General features: G+C 37.2%; 1 non-coding gene across 1 annotated transcript; it reads left to right on the plus strand.

Moving 5' to 3' along the window:
* Window positions 1-2,921: 2,921 nt before the first annotated feature.
* Window positions 2,922-19,422, plus strand: LOC105726088 (Gilles de la Tourette syndrome chromosome region, candidate 1). Its single transcript, XR_010343585.1, has 3 exons — window positions 2,922-3,264; window positions 10,167-10,341; window positions 19,265-19,422. It is a non-coding gene; the product is annotated as a Gilles de la Tourette syndrome chromosome region, candidate 1 (transcript).
* The last annotated feature ends 1,025 nt before the right edge of the window (window positions 19,423-20,447 follow it).

Consider the following 20,447-nt stretch of genomic DNA (forward strand, 5'->3'; position numbering starts at 1 on the left):
CCTAGTGCCTCACTTATAATAAACATTCAGCAAAGCTTTGCAAATAAGTGAGGCAGATAACTTTTAGAAGAAACTTCATCCCCCAAAATTCAGTTCACATGTGGAGCAATATTTCAAAGACCTAAATGCAATCTAGGATAAAGGGAATGAATACTACTATATCACTTCCAGCAAAATGATTCACTATTATGAGACTATCCAAATGTAATTAACTAATTTAAAATATACATGCATCTTTCCAATTTTCCGTTTTTAACCAGTAATATAAGATGGTAAATCATAACCATTGAACATTCCCAGGTCACATTTTGACTTGCTAAAACAGCAGTCCTTCATATCTTCAAAGGATAAAACTCCATAAGTGAAAGGAAATTATTATATGTCACAAAATTCTGAAGAAAACAGTAGAGAGACTGTAAAAAAATTGTATAGAATATTTCCGTATCCCTTCATTCAATATTGATTTAATTAATGCTGACACTCATGGCTAAATAAAAAAATTTTTAAAGAATGCTGTGGCTATTCTGGGTATAGGAGTGGCTATTAAAATAGTTGCAAAAAATAATGAAGCATAAATGATAACAGGTATTGATAATTAACATAAAAAAAGAACAAATATATCACTGTCACTGTCCACATGAGCCTTCATTCCTGAAAGCACTGAAAGCAAGAGCCAAAGCTACCTATTGAAGAGGCCAAAAAATGATTGTCAAGTCAGGAATAACTTCCCGTGTCCTGCTGATGTTTAAGATTCTAAATACTAAAGAATACATTAATAATGTACTGTCTTGGTTCATCTAGTTTAGCAAATTTACTCTCTAGAATATGAAATCCTACTGATTATATCAGCACCAAAATATATAAAAGTGATTGAGTTTGAAGCTTTAAGATAGCTTCCCAGTAATATGTATCTGATTATGATATGCCACATCTCACTTTCCAACCCACATCTCTAGAAAGACAAAATCTGAATCACATGGAAAAGCAAGCTATTAGCAAACAATTTGCAAGAGTCTGAGAAAATTTCTAACTATAGAGTAGATAACATTTCAGTTTTAAACATAATCAGTGACCTATACCTATCCCCAGAAATGTCATCTTATAAGTTGGTATAACTAACCCAGTTCAGAAATATGGAGTATACAACTTACAGGAAAATGGTCAGCCATACCCATCTCTTTGCACCCAGCCATGCTCTACCCTCTTAACCACAGGATGGGTACTATTTTCTGAGGCAGTCAAACTTGAGCACTACCCATTTTTCAAAATCTGTTCTATGACTGAAAGCTCTTAAAGACAGCAATGCAGAAAGTGTAGAAGCTGGACTTCTGCATAAGGGCTCTTCCATAAGTCAGTGTGAAGAAGGACAATATCATCTCTTATCTTGCTGAAAATTAATGAGCAAGACCCATGTCATATTTATATTGTGCCCTACTTAGTATCTCACTCATAATAAACACAACAAATGCTTTACAAATGATGAAGATAACTTCTATAAATCAGTGTGATCAAGGGCAGAGACACCAGCCATAGTGACTGGAATTTCACTGGAAAAATTACAGCATGCCTCCAATTATTTGAAAAATAAAATGGCCCACTAATATTCAGGAAATACTGAATATTAGTCAGAAGGCCCACATTAGACATATGCATTCTAGACCTAATTTGGACCAGACATGTGCTCATTAGTGTGTAATTCAGCTTCAGATCTGGGGCAGGGGGTTGCGGGACAGGCAATTCTTCTTTTACTCAGATGTACTGTGCAAAAGGCTAAATCCAATCCATACAGTACTCTCAATCATCTGAACACATAAAATCCCAGGAAGGCAAGGTCAGCTTGCCTCTCCTTACCATCTGTTCACTCTCCCAGCCTCAGGGAATTTCAGGGAGTAGTTAGACTAGGTACCTCACAAACATTTGACCTCCACCTAGATCTCTTCTCTGAGATAGGACTTGAATATCACACTGTTCATAGGACATAGTAATTCCAAAACTAAATTTTTGATCTTCCCTCAACCACTTCTTCTCCCAGTGTTAGCTACCTCTGTGAATGCCACCAGCATCCAATAAATAGCTTAATATAGAGAACTAGAAGTTATCTAAGACTCCTCCACTGCCCTGGGTTACATATCTAACCTTTATCAATCTTATCCATTTTACCTCCCAAATATCCCTCATTTTTCTCCATCTCCATTATTCCCACAGTACCAAGCTAAGGTCATCTTTCTCCACTAACATGCCATCACTTCCCAACTGATCAAGCAATAACCACACTGCAACCTCCTTCATACAACTTATTCTTCCCTGCATAACCAGAGTGGTCCTTTCAAAATTCAAATCCAGTGGCACTACCCTGATACAGCTTGGCTCTATGTCCCCACCCAAATCTCATCTCGAATTGGAACCCCCACGTGTTGAGGAAGGGGCCTGTAATCCCCAGGTGTCAAGGGAAGGAGGTGATTGGATCATGGGAGCAGTCCTCCATGCTGTTCTCATGATAGTAAGTGCGTTCTCATGAGACCTGATGGTTTTATAAGTGTTTGACTGTTCCTCCTTCACATGCTGTCTCACCTGCCACCCATGTAAGACATCCTTCCTCCCCCTTCTGCCATAATTGTAAGTTTCCTGAGGCCTCACCAGCCATGCAGAACTGTGAGTGAACTAAACTTCTTTTCTTTATAAATTACCCAATCTCAGGCAGTTCTTTACAGTGTGAAAATGGACTAATTACACTATCCCATCTCCGTCCCATTGCCATCCTCCCTAAAGCCCTACGGTACATTGCTGTTGCCCTTAGAATCAAGACCAGACTGCTTCCAGGGTCCACACCACCTTCAGGGGTTTTATCCCCAGCTAGTTTACATCACACACCCCTCCTCTTCCTTTCTCCACCACATTTCACATTTACATTTTTTTTTTTTCATTTCAACCTTCCTTTACTTTTACCCTCTCATGCTCCCTCACCCCACAAAGCTTTTGTACATTCTGTGTCCTTCCTGGAACATTTTACCTCCCTCTGCATTTAGGTCTTTGCCTGAGCTCAGGTTCCCTAAAAAGCCTGGTCTGAGGCAATGAGTAAAAATGCTCATATTTTGTTTAAGGAAGTGCAAACTCATGGCAAGAAGGTGATGAAAACAGGAAAGAAGGGAAGGCTGAGAAGCAATGCAAAGTGAGGTATACCATCCTGGCCACAACTTCCCAAGTTAGGCCCTTTGCTGGGTGCGTCCATGTGGCCATGAGGGACATCTCAGAGAGGCTGCAGAGGTATGTAAGATCTTGCCTGAAACAGTTTTTCATTAGAGAAAGGGAGAAGAGGAAATGAATCTTCCCAGCTCTTCCAAGGTCTTTTTTCCTAATTACTCAATTTTACCCCAACAGGGAATTAATTCATTCATAGTTTCAGATTGTGACTTCCAGACTCATTATTTGGGGAGACAGGCTGCAACCATAGTTAATTATTTTATCCAAACCTTGAAATAATGGGTAAAAACATAAAAAAAAAAAAAAAAAAAAACAGAAACTCAGGGTGCATGGCTGGTTAGACTCACTGTAGGAGGCAGCCAAGGGGAGAGCCCGACCTTCTGAGGTGGAAGCTGGTCACCTTTAGGCAGGAGCACAGGTCAGCCAAGGCTGAGGCCTAATTAGAGGATACAGTGGAGCATTAAGTCAACAGTGATGCACTCTTAGAATGTGGCTACACCCCTTGTAACCAAATAATGGTATTTACAACCATTCTAAGGACACAGAAAACGTGTTCATAGTATTAAGACAAAGTGGTATATAAAACTGTGTATACACTATGCTTCAATCATAATCTTTAATTCTGTGACAATTTTTTTTTCCCAAGAGTATGCATTAACTTTACAGTTGAAAAAAAAAAGAAAACAGTATCTCAAGAAGAAGGGTCAACAGGTTGCACAGTAATGACTCAGGAAAGTGCAAGCTTTGCAGGACCAGGAACACCCAGGCTGGCAAGAAGCCAAAACAGGAGGGAGAGGAAGGGGCACAGCCCGGAAGCAACATCAGGAGGCTCTGACCACTTTCTGAAGAATCTTATATCTCCAATGCCTTAGCTTCTCTATCTGTAAATTTCAAACAAGATCTTCATTTGGGTATAATGAAGAGAAAGTGAAGATATGCATCTGGAAGCTGACTCAGAAACCCTGACATTCTTCCTACATTTTCTTTCTAACCACTGCCACATGGAAACATGTCCTACGACTTTTCATCACAGGGACTATGGTCTTTTACAAATTTATCTTCTTTTCTGAAACTTCCCTCTAACTAACTTTATTTCACATTGCAGTACTAAATAATAGATGTGAAAATTTTCACATCTGTACTGGAAAAAGTATGTTACAAAATAAAGTTGTATAATGCCTCCAGCTATCATTATAACTGAACAGCAGAGAATATTTCAAAATATTTTCAAAAAAGATTGTTAGGAAAACTTCGCACTTCAACACTGGTTTTTCTTTTAGTGTTGGGATGTTTTTGCACTTTCCAAATTTTCTACAACCAGCACAAGTTTTTCATAATTCAAGAATCATCTATTCTAATATCTATAATAAAATGATCTATCAACTTAAGATATGTCTTTAAATGGTGATGGGCAATACTAATAACATGAGGTGGCTCTGGCATTCTCATAATATTAGAAAATATATCCGGTCTATTTGGGAAATAATTAAATCTACTTGGGAAACAACTGGAAAAGTACATATCACTTTTAAATCATTACACTCATTGGTGCAGTATTTTTTTTTTTTTGAAACAGATTCTTACTCTGTCACCCAGGCTGGAGTGCAATGGCACAATCTCAGCCCACTGCAACCTCCACATCCTGGGTTCAAGCAATTCTCGTGCCTCAGCCTCCCAAGTAGCTGAGACTACAGGCGTGTGCTACCATGTCCTGCTAATTTTTGTATTTTTTAGTAGAGATGGGGGTTTTTCCATGTTGGCCAGGCTGGTCTCAAACTCCTGGCCTCAAATAATCCACCCGCTTCGGCCTCCCAAAGTGCTGGGATTACAGGTGTGAGCCACTGCACCTGGCCTGGTGCAGTAATATTATACTACCAAACTTCTCCCCCACAAAATAATTTTAAATGTTGGTAAAGTTTTATGGACAGAGAAATGTGGATTACCATCAAACTGTATAATATAAATGATTACATAAATATATCCTTATTTTCACCATCAAAAAGCCACCAGAAATTAAATTTATAAATTAAATTTTTTAAAAAAATTATAAATTTATAAAAATTTGTAATTTTTAATCATGGAAATGTTTACATATTTGCAAAATACAGAGAATAAATTCTATAGTTTCCATCAGCTAGCTTCAACAATTATTAACACAGTACCAGACTTACTTCATTCATACTCCCACTTACTTTGCCCCCCTCAAGTACATATTTTAAAGTAAAATCCTGACATATTATTATATCTATAAATTCCTCAGCATGTGTGCTTCCAACATAAAACTTTCAGAATATGACAATATTATACTGAAAAATTAATCATTATTAACATAAAATATCTAGTCAACATTACAAATAGTTTTTATTTTTCTCTGTGACAGAGGAATTTTAATTCTTCTAATGACATGGAAATGCATATAAGGGGAAATGTCAGATACAAATTTGTATATACAACATTATTCAAATACACACAAATATGCAAAGAGATTAGACACATGCCTTCATTAATTGAATATCTGTAACTTCAGTGGTTCATGAGCCTCCTTATCTTCTCACATTTCTGATCTGTCACATGTACTACCTGGAGTCCCACCCCTATGAGTGTATATGTGAGTATGGGAACATGAGTGGGCACTCAGTGGGCTAACCAAGCCCATCTTTCAGCATGTGCTTTCCAAATGAGTTTTGCTGTTCTCAAAATCATTGTACGTGTACTTTATAGAAAGATATATGTGTAGATTTGGGGATTTCCAAAATCTTTGTAAAATTTTCTTCTCAAATGTCATAGACCTAGCACAGCAAAATGTTTAATAAAGTTTATTTTCTGTTAAAGAGATCATGCTTTCCAATTTACTTATCAAATGCTTATTTTTTCTTCTATTTAATAAACCAAAGCCAACATATTATTGCCATATTAAATTGTTGTGAATAAAATTAGCCAATGCTTGCCAGTCACCTACTATCATGCCTGCAGCACAGAGAACACACTAGAAATGGAGGTAATTATGGGGCCATGTATTATGTTTATCCCTGGACTAAAAAAGAATATATGTCACTAGCTTTCCATCTAAGAGAAATGGATTGAGTAAACTGTATTTATTTTCCCTACTTTACCACATATCTGAGCATTACTTTTTATAGATATCAAACTATATGATCTAATTATAAGCCACATATAAATAACCTGTTTGTTTTTTCACCCAAGCCTGTGTACTCCTTGCTTATATTGTTTTGAGCTTAACCCTCTTAAATCCTCCACATTTCTCAACTACTAAAGGGTATTATTTCACCATTCCATATAACATCCAAGGAGGAAATCTCTAATATTGTGTGTATTTTCAAAATTGAATTAAAAGGCAAGTAAAGAAAATTAGTAATGAGTGACTAGACACCTTGTTAAGCTGTAATCCAGGTTTCTCCAATTGAACCTAAATGATAGATGTGTTGCCTGCAAATAATTATTTTAGATGAAGATATTCTAAAGACCTATATTTACATGTATCTAGCTATAATATATTCTATTAGTGAATATATCATGGAAGACAGCTTAGATTTTGAGTTTGAATTTTTAAAAAAAATCTATTATTATAACAGAAGGAGGAAATCAAAGGTCATGTCCCAGCTTTTGCTTTACCTGTATGACAGAGTGATTCCCATGAGCCAATCTTCCCTTCAGGGCCTTATGACTCAATAGTGATTGTGAAGGACATCGCTATCTATTAAATATACTATACTTGGATCAGGAAGCAAGTAGTGTAAGCTGTCATATATAATTTAGAAAATGCTAGTGGTTTGTAAATATGACTTTTTAAAATAGTACAAACTAAGTATATTCTTAAGAGTGCTTGTCAAGAGGGAAAAGAAATTGCCAGCCTGCTGTCTTTAGAAAGCATATGTGTCACAATGACTCTCAATAGGTGATGTGCTCATATGCACAAATGTGGGGGGTGTGTGTGTGTGCATGTGCAAGCACACGTGTGTGTTGTAGAAGGAGAGGAAAAGGAGTGCTTAGCAGAATCATCTGGAGACATTTCAAAATATACCTTCCTTCTTTCAATTAGGGCTTCATCCTACAAACATTTATCAAGTGTCCATTAGGAACAGACATCTTTTAGTACGTGCAACACCCCTATCCTTTAATATCACCCCTTCAATAAGACACAAATTCGCGGATGTATTGGCTCCATCTCTGGAAGTGAGAAATAGTGTATGCTGTGCTTAATCTGTTTATCTCTACAAAAGTCTTCCTTATCTTCAACTAATTAAAGACTCTTCCATGCAATATCCAAGGGGGCAATCTATTAACACATCTATTTTCAAGCTAGAAAACAAAAAAGTGAGACACCAAAAATTTGAGACATTTCTTCAAGATTACACAGCTAGTCATTAGTAAAGGTAAAGATTTGGGCTCCAAAGAACAGATGAGAATGCATGCCGTGGACAGGCAGATGACCCTGGGGGAGAGAGAGAAAAAGGAAGCCGGCAGGACTGAGCCAAGCACGGCCAGTTCGTCCTTCTCATCAGTCAGGGAAGGGACATGCCTCCTTCTGCTGGAGAAATGTCCAGGATGAGGGGCAGAGGGCAGTGTTACCCAAATACAAGTCCCTCCAAAGGGAAACACCAGCCCATGATTTAAGATTCCTCTAACAGCAAATACTTGTTTTGAGGGGAAACAAGTACCTGGATGAGTACTAGAGTAGTGTGCAAAGCAAGGTTCAGTTTGTGGACTCTTCTTGAAAGATGGAATGCATATCTCCTCTAGCCTCCCTGTTTAATCATGCCTTATTATGCCAAGTTTACTGATACTTAAGAGAGAGAAAACTTTAGAAACCCAAATTAGCACATTTAACACAGCCTATCTAAGGAAGAAAATTCAGTGTGTCCACATGGCTGTGCTCCCAACTCCTTCCTGTTGATTGTATACAGTGTACGTATAATCTCTCCATCTCTCTCCTCATGCCAGCACATAGCAAAGCACTCTGGCTCTCTCCCATGGGACTCTCACAGCCATGACAAGGTCATCCTCCTTCTCTCAAGGCTAATTTTAAAATCCCAGTGTGTGTGTATGTGTGTTTGTGTGCACATGTATGTTCTATTCTGCATGTATCATTACCTCCTTCTTGTTTCCTTATTCCTAATTTTTTTTTTTTTGGAGAGGGAGTCTCACTGTGTCTCCCAGGCTGGAGTGCAGGGGCGCTATCTCGGCTCACTGCAACCTCCGCCTCCCAGGTTCAAGCAATTCTGTCTCTGTCTCCCACGTATCTGGGATTACAGGTGCATGCCACCACACCAGGCTAATTTTTGTATTTTTAGTAGAGATGAGGTTTTGTCACATTGGCCAGGCTGGTCTCCAACTCCTGACTTCAAGTGATCCACTCGCCTGGGCCTCTCAAAGTGCTGGGATTACAGGTGCGAGCCACCGTGCCTGGCCTCCTCTTTAATTATTATCAGCACTTCCTACACCAGATTTCACACTACAAATCTGTTTTCTTCTCCTTAAAAAATGTGTAAATAGGCCTGTTCAGAGATTCAAAGAAAACTGAAATCTTCCACAAAGGTTAATAAAATAGTTGTTATGACGTATAAAACATATGGGGATTATCCATTGATTTTGCATGTAATATCCATGGCAGTTAGCTCCAGAATTCTGGAATTGGCTTCTCAATTACTTTCAGGCTAATTTTAAAGTCTAAAAGGAAGGAAAAAAATTAAAATTGTCATCCTCCAATTAAGAAAAAGCTCCAGGAGTCCCAATGCCCCTAAACACTAACTCTCATTTAGGTAATTATAAAGGGCACTGAATGAGTGACTTAAATGAAAAATAGTAATAATTCCACAATTACAAAATAATAGAGATTGTATGCAAATTTTTGTAGGCTCTTTTCCCCCACAAATGAGTTTTGCTCATATTCCAGAGCAAAACTGAGCCACTGTCTAAACTCTATTGGTTTTCTCCTCCCCGAGACAATGTACAACATCACAGCATGCATCCAGCAGGGTGCAGGACATCACACACAGAGATTGTTCCTTCTGAAGGGTTTTCAGGTGCCCAAAGACAGGCTGCAGGTGGTGCAGTAAAATTCAGAAAAGCACTGGAGTATCATACATCCTCATTCAACCATTCTATCTGTACAAAGAAAATGGGATCCTTGCATGGCATAAATTGATTTGTTTCTATGCTGACTCTTATTTTATCAATGGCCTGTGGGCATATGCAAATATTTTTAGCTAGGTCAGTACCACATGCATACACACCACACACAGCAGACAAAAATTGCCACCTACCAACCTTCTTTAAATAAACAAATTCAAACAAGTCAAAACCAAACATGGTCAAGGAAAATGAATGTGTTGTTATAATTAGGTAATGCTTTCGTAATTCCATTTGGATATTTTCCACAAACTGCAAGTAGGTTAAATCCCAAAGCAAGATTTGCATTTCTCCCAAATGCAGGTGTAGCTGCAGCCTGAGGGAGAGGCATCTCACTGCTGCAGCCAGTTCCCGGGAGGTCTGCATTACACTCTGAGCCAGGTCTCCCACTACACCATTCTAAGAAATCCCCAGCTGACCTCAGAAAGAATCACACAGCCTCTTTTCAGAGAAAATAACAAGCCAAACCATTAAATTAGATGACGGCACATTTATCTTCATTTTAATCTGAACGTGATTTATCAAGTTGTCTAATAGAGTAAAGCTTTCACGTTTGCATCTCTAAGTTATCCCCATTGATTTTACTCTTGTCATTAGCATATTGCTTGAAGGACTGAGCCAAAACATCTGGAAAAAAGCGTAAGAGTAAGTATGGATCTCCTCTAAATTTTTGTTTACATCTCACAATTATTTTTTTTAAAAAGCAAATTCATCAACACAAAATTTTGTAACTAAATATTACACAATAAATTCAATGTTAAACTTGGACTACTTTCAATTAGAACTACATTAAAGTCCCCATTTTACTTCATCAGATTAGAACTACCCATCAAAATGGAGGCCTGCAAGTAAGAGGAGGAAGAGGGAGGAGACAGAACACAGAAATCTTCTGAGTGGCTTTGGTGACAGGCGGGTAGGAGTCACTATCCGCTATTTGCATGTGTTTTTGTTCCTCTTGTTTATTGCTTCTATTTACGCATGTGTGTCCAGGTATGTATTAAGTACATCAGAATTTAATTTTCTATATATAATCAACACATCCCACAAAAGGTTTGATGCAGGTGCCATTCACATTAAAGAATGTACATAAGTCACTCTTAAAAGCTAAGAACTTTCTAAACACACACACACAAAGGGTACCTGGTTGCGGAAGTTGCCCAAAATGTGGTCACCAATGATTGGACAGTAAGAATCAAAGTAGCTCAGGAAAGACAGTTTATTTCTAGCCACAGTGGTCCAGAAGGCATAACAGAGAAAAGGGAGCTGAGAGGACCCTGACGTGATGTTAGGATAGGTGAAGAAATGTGTAGAAAGAAGAGAAATGACAAGTAGTTGAAAGACAGGAAAAAAAGTACATGATTCGAACACTTCAATGTGGTCACCATTATTTCTACTACTTCTACTACTATTTATATTATTTATGTACATTAAAGACCTGTTTTGGAACACATTCAAGGCAAAAACTTAAAGCAGCAAATAAGAAAGTTAGTGTGATTGGAGCAAATGGTTTGTGAAAGGAGTATTAATCAAAAATAAGACTAAAAATAAAAACTGGACCCAAACTTTGAAGAATTGGAAATCCAAAAATAATAATGTGTTTAGATTTTAACCTATGGGTAACAGGAGTCATTAAAGGGTTTTATGCTGTAACTTATGTAAAAGAGATGTTTCCAAAGTGTTGAATTGGTAGTGGTGTTAGGAGGAATAAAACTGGGAAAAGGAGACAACTTCAATCAGATAAATGAGGTGTGTTCATTCCAATGCAAGACAAATAAAATTTTTATGAAATTCTCTACTTCAGTTTTGAAAAAGACAAATGGATGTTGACAAATCAAGGCATAAAACAAAGTTCGAGGCAGCAGGGTCAGAAATATGTCTGTGATATTTCTTTTAGTCAGACAGTTCAGAGGCAGGGCCCTGTTCAATAATTAAACATTTGTTCTCAATGCACTCTATTGTGTCACTCCAGAATATCCAGGAAGCAAAAAAGACAATTGTAGGTCACTTGATTTCAATTGGAAAAGAATTCTGGCCAATGAAGTAAGCACACAAGTAATTTCTCCCAAAATTTTTGCAGAGTAGCTGGAGTCAGCGCTGTGAGTGCAGCTGAGAGCAGTAAGGGGACACACTGTGGTGGCATGTGCTGGCAGGTGCTTGGGCCTGCATGCTGCTGCAAAGTCAGGATTGCAAATCGCACACTTGGGAGGGAGCTGACACCTTATCCTGAGATGCCAACGCCAGCATGGCCAAGGTTTCTCTTGCATGGCTGTGACCCAGAAGGCACACCTGGTGAGGCACAAAGCTGAGATTTCTGCTAAGGTCGGTCAGACCAGGAAATACTGTTTTACTCCATGGTGTTGAGGGCCTCAAAGAGCCTCATGCTTATCCAGCTTTGCTTAACACCTCCCATGCTCCAAAATAATCAGGCGACTCTCCCACTCATATCCCAGCCACGATGTCATCCCCACCTCCATCTGACTATATCCTTTCAGGTATTAGAAAGGAAACAACCTATTTATTTTCAATTAATTATGAAAAATACTTAATTTGTTATTTGTACCATCATCTCATTACATGAAGGACTTGAGCCAGATTTCAGAGATATGTATAAGAAAATGGGATAATAAATAAGTTGGAAATTTGAAGAAAAAAATGAAGGAAGGAAAATAAGATGATAGAAATAAAAGTCATAAAAAGATGATATTACAATATAAAGTATGGGTTGAAGATCCATTGAGTTGGGCTCATTGGAAGAGACTGGATATTAAAGCTTTAGAAACAAGTAAATGTGAGATTGGTTGCTAAGTCTATGGACCTGTATTCACCGCAGGTCATTGGAAGAACCGAACTGAGAGTAAAACGTAAGTCAGTAAAATACCCAGAATAGAAAGAGATAAGTAGTTAAGATAAATGAGAAAAGCTAAGCAGAGCCTGCTATGGTGATTGCTGAGAAAGAGGAATCATGACACCGTGCATTCTCATGGGGACAGGGACCCAGCAGGAACAGCTCTGCCACAGTTCACAAAGCAGGTGGGATGAAGTGGAATTTGACATTTTTCCAACACATCTATGGCTACCTTGTCCAGGTCGCAGGCTGGGGAATGTAAGTCTAAAATTTTCCAAATCTCTCTCTGAGCCTCTTAGCAACCAAAGCAAAGTAAAGAGGAAAATCATGAAACTGCAGCAGTATTTCATAAACTGGTATCTGACTGATGCTGTTCTGCCAGACATTAATTATCATGTCCCACATACCACACACATGATGTAAGAAATATTTGCAAATTCAGGATTTAAATAAAGTGAATGTTTGTTTCTTCTTAACTGTTCAACTACACATAGCCATCAATGTGATGGTTACCATATAAAGGGGCAGAAAGCTTTTTCCATGTGCCACTTACTGGTCTGCTTAGAAAAGGACTCTGCAGAACACAGTTTGGGAAGTAATGACTTAAAAAACTAATGATGGAAAACCCTCAAAAAACTATGTATAGAAGAAATATACCTCAACAAAATAAAAGTTATAGATGACAGACCCATAGCTAGTATCATACTGGATGGGGGAAAACTGAAAACGTTTTCTCTAATATCTGAAACATGACAAGGATACCCACTTCCACCACTGTTATTCAACATAGTACTAGAAGTTTTAGCTACAGTAATCAGACAAGAGAAAGAAAGAAAATGAATCCAAACTGGAAAGGAAGATGTCAAATTATCCTTGTTAGCAGATGATATGACCTTGCATTTGGAAAAACCTGAAGATTCCACCAAAAACCTATTAGAATTGATTAACAAATCAGTAAAGTTGCAGGATACAAAGTCAACATACAACGATCAGCATCATTTCTCTATGCCAACAGTGAACAATCTGAAAAAGAAATCAAGAAAGTAATCACATTTATGATATCTACAAATACAAAAATTAGCCAGGTGTGGTGGCTGGTGCCTGTAATCACAGCTACTGGGGAGGCCGAGGCATAAGAATTGTTTGAACCCAGGAGGCAGAGGTTGCAGTGAGCTGAGATCATGCCACTATACTCCAGCCTGGGGAATAGAGCCAGACTCTTGTCTGCAAAAAAAAAAAAGAAAGAAAGAAAAGAAAAAAATAGGCCAAAACTATTGTCTGATTCTCTAAGTATGTGGTTTTATAGTGGTCTAACTTGATCCAAGAGTTCCAAAATTTAGAACAATAAGAATAGATTATCACATGCACTTCAAACTTCAAGTCATCTTGAAGAAATATTTTAGCCTGATATCTAAGCTAAGATATACTACAGCTAAGAGTTAAAGCTCTTTGGAAAGGATTTGCAGATAATCTACACCACTAATTAAAGACAAATTGATTTATTTTGTGCCTAAACAAAGAAAAGGACTAGGATTTTAATCTCTTAATAAAATTTATGGATTTATGCTTTAATAGGAAGCTCTGAAACTTACCCATCAGGTAGGTAAAGGAAAGGTTGGCAGAAAAGGTCATGTATCTCAACAGCAATATCAGATCCACTTAAAAGGTCTCAAAGTTTTGCATTATCGAGCTTATAAATAAGTATTTTCTACTAGAGAATTTTTAAAGCAGGTGTTATAAACCGCCTATTTAAACGATTTAAAACTTCTTTCCAGATTGCAGTCAAAGGACATCTAATTTTAATGAAGGTAACTTCTTGGTCTACCTCCAAGATAAATTGAATTAAAAATGTAATCCCAAGTAACTAAATGAGTTAACCTGCTACATAGAATTTTAGTAATAAGCCAATTATATTTAGAGAATGCCTGCCAAAAAATAATGACTAGAATTTCAGAGAAATTGATCTTGGGCCATTCTTACTGATGCAACTTTGAGAGCAGGGCCACATGCCTACTGAGGAATGGCCAGGTTTTGACAGTCACACTTTGTTGTCAGCACCAGAAGAGTCTCCCTTTTTATTCTCATGTTAATAGAACATCCAGCATTCAAAACAGTACTATGTCATTGAGAAATAAGGTAAACACAGAACCTGAATATGGTTCTATATGCCCCTTCTAAAATTGTTATTATCAAAGAGAGTGTTCTTACTCAGCTAGACATGTGTGGGGGTTTCTATCTGAGCCTAAAGAGCTGACCAGGGCCCAGAATAGCAGCTATTATGAGTTCTTATAGCCAAGCTCATTCCTTCCTGATGCAGAGTCAAAGACTTACCTACCATCTGCAAGAAACGGTCCTGTCTTACGTTATCCTCACACTTTGTGTGTTGTCCAGTGTCAATATTGGTGTCCCCACTTAACAGGGAGCCCATGCTAAGGTAGAGCCAATGACTAGAATCACAGTCCATATGAGCTCCCTGCCTACCTCGGCAGAGCTTATCACGAAACTATGCCCATGCCTCCTGGCATCACATGAGATGGAGGAGCATCAATCACTTCTTCTGAGTAAGCATAACCAATTTCTCCATTCTGCTGCAACTGTCAGAGTCTTTAGGCCTCATTCTGTGATTCAGGGCCCTGCTACTATTTTTCCAGCAATCGGTGACAAGAAAAATAACCAAAAATCTATTTTGTTTTTTAACAAAGTAAGAATAAAATTATGTAGCAAAAGACAACCTACAATAATGTTAACACTAGGAAATGGATTTTTTTACAAGTTGATACTTTGAAATATGTCCTGAGGCTTTTCTTGGATAAGATCTACATACTGGTCTCTGGCCAAGTTGCTATGAATCATTGCAGGAGGCATTGAGGTCTAGGTTCTAATCTTCCAATACCTCTCTGTAAAAGCAGCCTATCACACGGTGCTCTTGGGTTCTCTGAGCTTCCGAAGCAAGTGAAAAGGAGACACTGTTGCACTGATACTCTCTAGGGAGTGAACTGCCACCCCCAACATGCTGTCTTCCTTCTTATTCATCAGTGCCTTCTGTACAAAATAAGCCAATGATGAATCCACATATATCGAGCTCCTGTTAAATTCAAAGTGCTCTGCCAAGAAAGAAGGATAAGCCATTCTTCCCACACTCAGGAAGCTAAAAGGCAAAGTTGGGGTAATATATATATATATATTTACATATTATGGTATATGTTACATATAATTATATATTATATATATTTAAAATATATTATAAATGTATCTAAATATATTTTATAATATATTATATACAATATATATTATTACCCCATCTATATGATACATAAACCTATAGGTTTTGGATTGAGCCTTGAGCTTAAAGCTAGGCTTCATCACATGCTGCCTTAGTCACTTTGCTTAACATTAAAGTACAAAGGGTGTTCAGCACAGTGTTTGGCCCAAAGTAATTCCCTAACAAACTGTAATTATTATCCATAATATATCCAGAAAGTGAGAGGTCTTTGAGGAACACTGTTGGTCTAACATATATCAGTAACTCTTGTAGACACATAATTTAGACATTGACTCCTTCATAAGTCTACTTAGGCTGCAGAGGTGTGTGTGTGTGTGTGTGTCTGTGTGTGTGTGTGTGTGAAGTCATCCCTTGAAATGTGGCAAAATTCCCATAACTTGTAAATATTATAGCAGGACTGGGTTCAAACCCTGATGCTATCTGGCCCAAAGCCAGATACCACCACAGAACACTGGTGCTACAGTTTGGAGTTACCCTGTCCAATATGGGAGCCACTAGCCAATATGGCTATTTAAATTTAAATTCTAATTAAGTTAAAAATCAAGTTCCTCAGTTGCACTGGCCACATGCCAAAGGCTCAAAAGCCACATGTGGTTTATGGCCACAGTGTTGGATAATAGAGATATTATAACATACCTATCAGCATCGAAAATTCTAGTGGGTAGCACCAATCTAGATATAAAGATGAAAAGAATAAACTATTTTTTACAGGCCAGAAAAATAATGGTATCTGTTAAGTTAAAGCGATGATAGAATGAAGAAAGTGATCATTCTGTATCCCTGAGTAAGGCTGTGATAATTACTATGAGTATAATTAAATAAAACTCTCACTTTCACCTGTAGGTCTCTATTATGCAGGAATTAGGAAGCAACTAAATTCCTAGAAGTTGCTGTTATCTGTCTAGTTAACGTGCTTTCATCAAGCTCAGAGAAGTGTTCTATTAACGTAAGTTTGTCTCCATTTCTTTAGTAAAATGCTACTAGTAAAATAAAATTGTGTGGAACAATCAAACAAGGTGTTAGAAATATCACCATGGATGCAAGCCAGTATCAGCTCCTTTGCAGGTTTACTAAAGCTGTTAGCTCTTTTCTTTGGTGCTCAGTTAGATACTTCTTTGTGTTTTTTTTACTTAAAACAATAATAGAAATGACCAAGTGTTTGAATTAGCCTCCTTTTCAAGAGTTCAGTTTAACTAGCTTTAAGAAAAAAATTACTTGTAGAATAGAACCTTCATTTCATTTTTATTCATTTGCTTAATCAAGAAATATTTGCAAAAAAAAAAAAAAAGAGAGAAAAATAGTTGCTTATCACCTGCTCTGTATCTATCTGCTGCTGGGCTGGATGCTAAGGATACAAAAATGACCCAAAATAAACTGGGCCCCTAATGCCATGGCATTTATAGCTACCAGTCTTCTCTCACCACAGAATATTTAGATTTTTACTGCAAAAGATTAAAAAATGTATAGGAAATAATTTGACTGATATCTAGCAAATAATGACATATCCCAAATACAACAAATTAATCACCACTGGAATATAAATTCTTGCTCATCATTCTCTCTTTCCTCTTCCTTACTATGCCTCTGCCTTATACTACAAGCCCTGTAAATATTACACTTATTCTCAGAGAAAATTCAGGTATAAAGTTCTTATTTTTTTTCATGGATGGGGAAAAAAAAGTACAAAAAAACTCCACAATTGTTGGTTCAAGTTTATACACTATGTAGAGATCCTAGAAATAGAAATATTGCCTGGCAAGGAAAGCCAGAACTGGACAGAGGTTAAGGTTGAAGTCGTGAACACAAATTTTATTCAGGAACAATTACAAAGGAGAAAGAAAACCAGGTTCAATTTCAAATATAGCAAGGACAAGTGGGGATTTATAGCCAAGGAGGAGGATGATGTCAGAGGATGGAAAATTACTGAGAGAAAACATCAGGTGTAATGGGGATTCTGGCTAAATCAGTTTCACAGGATTCTTGGTGAAGGTGGGCCAGGATGATCACATACCAAAGGTTATGGGGATGAAGAGTTTGATTGAAAAACCACATTCAGATATTTGAAAGTCTGCTTCCTATTTCACTACATTTAAATTATAAATGCAAGTGAGTTGTTACCAATGAAGCATGCCAACGCTGAGTTAAGTAGCCAGAAAGATTCTAAAAGTAAGAATCCTTTCATTTTGTCAAATTTTGCCAATAAGAATTCTTAAAACTGTGAGCCTACACAAGCCAATATGATTGAACACTGTTTCATGGTCTATGCAGTCAATTTGCATCTTCCTTATGGCCTGAAGACAAGTGGCCATGAGCAGTGAGCATTTTTAACTAGAGTCTAAGAAACCATACTGTTTCTAAATGCAATATAATGGAAAATTCCACTGAGAAAGAAAATCACAAGTCAGCCTAAACCAGTAAGAGAATATTAAAAGGACAGAGAATGGACAATATCAGTAAACTCATTTTTATGTAACACATCTCTATCATAAAGAAGCAAATTATCTTGGTATTATCTGAAAAACGAGGAAGACTAAGGACACATGCTAAGCAAGAACTAGTTCTGTTAAAAACATTCAGAATAGAAGCTGCTAATCTTAATAGCAACTGTTCTTTTCAAAAACTGTATATTCAACGTTCTGTGCATTTTGACTTTGGTTAGAAGAGGTAAGAAAATAAGAAGATGACTACCTATTTAAATATGAAATAAAAAAATGCAACAATTGTGCATTTCTTTCTTTCCCAGGACTTCACACAATCACTTCAAATGCTCCCATAAAAAAAAGGAGAACATTTTGGTATAGGAAGAAGATTCATTTGTAAAGAAAGAGCAGGATGCAGTTTCCAAGAGATATAGGCAATACATTTGTTTTTCTATTAGAAAAATACAACAGTTATGTTGCATTGACTATAGATGGCAAGACAACTAAAAGAGACCCACCAGACTTCTCCTAATGAGTCTAATTTTACCCTCAGTTTTTCCTTTTCTAAATATGAAAGTTGAATTTTTGTCTTCTTCCTTTAAATACTTTTGGTCATACATTAGTGGTTTCCAGTCAAAACTTTGCCTTCTTAATCTCAAATTCATCAAGCTTTAAGTTTATTTTGAAAACATTTCCCATTAAATAAATGTTTTAAACTCTCTCTGGCCAGCTAACTTTGTTTGCTCCCAAATAGTTCTTACTAAAGTAGCCTTTCTTATTCATCTACTCATCCTGTCATCATAAAGTTCCAGTATTATTTTCTAACAGTTGAGTACAATGCATATTCCTTCCCTCAAAGAATTCACAATTGACTTTAAGAGGTAAATAATATACACATGTTATTGTAAATAACAATAGAAATCAGTAAATTACACATTCACCAAAGACCTTTTTCTGGACAGCCAAGGTAATCAGAAAAGTCTATTTTTAGAAAAAGTGGCATTTAATTAGGTTCTCAACAAAGGAAAGACTAGAGAGGGAAGACATTCTATACAAAATAAAAAGAGAAATGATAAATGTTAGGACCAAAGGCAGAAATGACATGCACATGTTATATTTCAGAAGGCAATGATAAGCCAAATTGGCTTATACACTCAAAGTATATTTGTATGTCATACTTGACTGGCTTATCACTGCCTTCTGATGGCTGCAGGGAAAGGTTTTCAAAACCTTCTTAATGGCCTTCTTTCTAGAATGTTCAGGACTGGCAATAACTTCCCTTCAGTGATGTAAGTACATTCACGTAAAAAAATTATTAGACCCAGTGAAAATGATATTGTTTCTAAACACTATTCTGTATTTCAGGATCTTCAAACTCCAGGTAAGAAACACAGAGAAGAACTCACTCACTGCCATCCATCAGTACCAATGAAGAGAGACAAATCAAGATAGAAAGACATCATTACCGTCTCTATTGATAGTGGTATTATGTACTAATGAATAAAAATAACTCCTTTACACAGTGCTCTACAGCTATTTCATATACTTGTTTCATTCTTGCAATGACCCAAATTTAAGTGTCGTGTTTAAACCTAAGTTGGCACACGTTAATATCTCTACTTTACTAATGAAAAAACCCAAGGTTAAGTTACTTATCCTTGGTCGCCTTGCTGTCCAAGGCCGAGCCACACTTTTTAAACCTGGCCTTTGGAAACCACAAGTGCTCTGCCACCAATGCCCCTAAGACCAGCAAAGTTCCTAGAACTGTTTAGTACTAGCCGATGAAGTCACAAGGTTCTTTTGTTCAGATTCTTCCCTAAATGACACCACCTATGGCTATAATGCAGAGCTACGTTAATCATCCCAATCAACTGCACAGCCAATTAAATAAGAATATTAGAATGTCATACTTGACTGTTCTATAATCCATGCCATTACTATGCACTTCTGCCTGGTCAATTACACAGCTCATTCAAAGCATCATTCACAAGGGGCTGGATCGCCATAATTCCTCACCATTGCAGGGAGATGAAAGTTTTCCTGACTTATAATCAGTAAGTTGTTTTTAATAAAAGTACCTGAAGATACAAATGTAAATATATTTCTACCTAGAAACATGTTCTATTATGATCTTGTACACATACAAAAGACCTCACTTTGCTGTACATTTCTTCCATTAACTGTCCAATATATGACATTTACAGAAATAGTGGTTAGGGAACCACTCAAGTTGCTGCTACTTTGCAAAATGATTAAGCAACCTCAGGTTTGGGAAAGATGTACCCAGCACACATTAGATCTCCTCTTATCTGAGTGCTTACCTTGTGGTCTATACAGAAAGGTTAACTCTCCACATAAAATTAGAGGGTTGAAATACACCTGTCTTGGCACTGTAGTCGCCTACTGAACCACATCTACAGAGTGCATGCTGAAAACAATGGCCAATGAAAATCAGGGTGTCTCCCCCTGGAAAAATCCATACAATATAAGAGTGAGAAAGAGAGAGGGAATGGTAGACTCCTAATTAAAGTTTGAAAGGTTTCTTAAC

Source organism: Aotus nancymaae, unplaced genomic scaffold (assembly GCF_030222135.1).
Source record: "Aotus nancymaae isolate 86718 unplaced genomic scaffold, 86718_ANA_hifiasm-v0.15.2.pri h1tg000020l, whole genome shotgun sequence".
Lineage (NCBI taxonomy): Eukaryota > Metazoa > Chordata > Mammalia > Primates > Aotidae > Aotus > Aotus nancymaae.